The 3,152-nt window shown below is 35.2% G+C and overlaps 1 pseudogene; it reads right to left on the reverse strand.

Annotated features, from left to right (window-relative positions):
• The window catches only part of LOC101492401 (uncharacterized), a 6,763-nt pseudogene that overhangs the window by 2,084 nt on the left and 1,527 nt on the right, over positions 1 to 3,152 (reverse strand).

Genomic DNA, 3,152 nt, shown 5'->3' on the forward strand with positions numbered 1-3,152 from the left:
AAAGAGTGTTAAAAAGAGAGTACAGCAAGAATTCTCGTTAGTGAAATATTTAAAAAGATGTGATTCTACTAGGCCACATTGAAGCCATCTATGTCAATTTACTTAACTTCTTATCCCTATCAATTTACTCTTCCTTATTCTTCTCTGAAGAAATACAGAGTGAACATGACAACATTACAGTTTAGAAGCATATAGATATACCTCTATTTTAGGTGAGTGCAGCTAGTCTAACGGTAAAACTATAACCAACAAGAATTTAAAGCAGTTCATTGTCATTTAAAACACGAAGCTATTTCTACCTTATATGCATGTTTTCTATTAGGATGAATTAAAACTCAGATGCAATCAATTGGATAAAAAATACCCTACAGCAATATGCACGGTGAATTAGCAAGAGTTGATAGACTTGTGTCAGAGTTTCGATAAGCAACCTATAGTTCCAGAAGTAGTATACAGACCACACTTAAAATAAACACAGCACATTAATACTGAGAGATATGCATTCACATCGAAATATTTTTAGTCGTGTCATATAAGGTAAAATATTGTAAGCCATTGCTTATAAATAGAAACTAAGAGCACTAGCTTGTATTATAGTTCTATCACTTGTCTACCAAGCATGATCAATCTCATTAGGAATAGAAAGATACAAAATATTCCCACCAACAACCACATTACCAATCAATCTTTAGAGCTCTACAACTCATTTGGGAAAACAAAATAGGGGAATTTTCTCATTTATTTGCCAAAACAATTTCATAAATTTTAAATGATCAATAATACAAATATCCATATACAGCAGGGATTCCACATTAGTATACTAAAAGAATAATAAGCCAAACAGTTATTACTCACTTGGACCAACTGTTAGCCGGAGAACTCTCAAGTATATGACTACTAGCAGATCCATTGGGACTTCCATATATAATTTCATTCGGGGTAGCTCCCTCGTGGCCTGTAATGCCGCTTGAAAATGGTGGGAAGAAAGTACTCTGTAACCATGGATCATAACTACCTGAACTGGTAACAGGGCTGATGTTCCCGGCGCTCTGACCATTAGGAAGAAAAACATTTTGAGGGGAATGGGTATGGGAAATCGTGTTATTGTCTTTGTTGAAAAGGGAAGCCATAGTCTTCTGAGATGATGGAAGCACAAAATCATCCTTGTTTGGCACATTCCTTTGTGAAGATAAAAGCCAACTCCCTGGGCCACCAACCAAGCCTAAACCTTCCTGACCAAGTGGTGAAGTATTCCACATCTGCCATGTTCCTTTCTCACTTGCAGCTGCATCATCTGCAGGAAAAGTAGCATGCTTTTCCCGGGACAATGGAGACACAATTGGAGATGGCTTATTGAAATCAGAACCAGCCGATATATTTTTTAAAGAGTGAGGCTTTGCCACTTCCATGTCTGTCCCAAAGCCAGTTCCCAAGTCCAACTGAAAATTATCAAGGGACTCTGAAACAGGCCCAAGCAAGGATACTGGGTCCGGAACATAACACGGATCTTCAAAATGCTCTTGATCATCACGTCTAAAATCATGTGATGTATTTCCAACTGGAGAGAATAATTGTTCAACTGCAGGAGAAAAGCCTAGACTACTGCTTGATCCACCATTTGGATGGGCGGAAATATTAAATGGTGATGGAAGACCAAATTGAATTGGGTTATTAAACGATTGTGTGACTGGTGATTGGCCAGCTGACTGAGGGCTTTTGGCTTCTGCTTGAGTTTTGGAATTTGGTCTACATATTACGTTTGAATTTGAGGATTGCGGAATAGATGAAGATCGAGTAAATAATTGCTGCCATGACATTTTAGGTGTTGTCCATGCCTTCTGTTCTGGGAGTACCTGCAGAGAACAATCATCTTGGTAATATTGTTTATCTTGTAGATTTTTTAAAAAATACAACGATGAAAACTATATATTCAAGAAATTAATCTATATGTATACGTATATACTATATATAAAGGTATTACCAAAAGATGGTAATACCAACTTCAGGTGTGGTTTTTCTTTCCAATTTTACCCTTCATTTAAACTATTTTTTAAACAATTCTATCCATCTTTATTCAATTAAATAATTGAATTTTTCAAATATCAACACTTTTATATAAAAGGATAATAAGTTTTGGTATAACATTTTTTTCTTCCAATTATACCTTTTATTTAAATTATTTTATTTACAATTTTATTTCTCATTACCAATATAATAACTGCTATTTTTTAAATAATTGTATAAAATTTTGTAACTTCAATTATTTTTAACCATAAAAGCAAAAAGACAGACACATCAGATGCTCGTCTACATGCTAGTATTATAGAAAGCATCTTATACTTTTGTTCACAAACCTCAGACTGAAAGTTCAGATTGTCAACAAACACATTGAAAGTTACTAAAAAGAAACACATTGAAAGTTACTAAAAAGAAACAAATTTGAACATAGTACTAATTGGTAAAATCCACATAACATTGAATAAAAAGAGTTTTTAATGTTCCAACATCAATCAACCTTCTACAATAACAATATTATGAAAAGGCAAAGAAAATGAAACAGACAGTAAGGCAACTTACTGAGTGATTGATATTCCTATCATCTCCATTCGAACTTGTTTTTGCAGTTGGAGGAGGACAAATATCTCTCTTGCTGGCAGCAATATGAATATGATCTACAGAACTGTTAAACTTGGTTTCTTTCACCACAGTGGAAGGAACATTAGTTCCCCTTCCAAAACCAAAAGCTTTCGAAGAGGACAGAAATGTACCCCGCATGCGATCAAGGTATCTGGTTCCAGTATTTCCTCGATTATAACTGTTTGTAGTGACATTTTTACTATGTACATTGTCTGTACTACTCTGTACCTTGCCACTCTCTAAACCAGATTTTTGATGCTCTCTACGATCTGTTTCACTTTTTTTGTCGGCATCACGCTTACGTTCACTTTCCTTTCCAGCTCTTCTTTCCAATTCTTCCACATCAGAGTTGCTCTTACTAGATCCTTTATCTTTGTCTTTTCTTTTTTCCTGACGCTTCTTTTCAGTTTCTTTCCTGCTGTTTATTTCCTTACTGGGATTTAATGATCTCGTGCGATCTTTTTCAGCTTCCCTTTTCTCATCTCTCAATCTCCTACGCTGTTCCACTAACCTTG

This window comes from Cicer arietinum, chromosome 3 (assembly GCF_000331145.2).
Source record: "Cicer arietinum cultivar CDC Frontier isolate Library 1 chromosome 3, Cicar.CDCFrontier_v2.0, whole genome shotgun sequence".
Taxonomy (NCBI): domain Eukaryota; kingdom Viridiplantae; phylum Streptophyta; class Magnoliopsida; order Fabales; family Fabaceae; genus Cicer; species Cicer arietinum.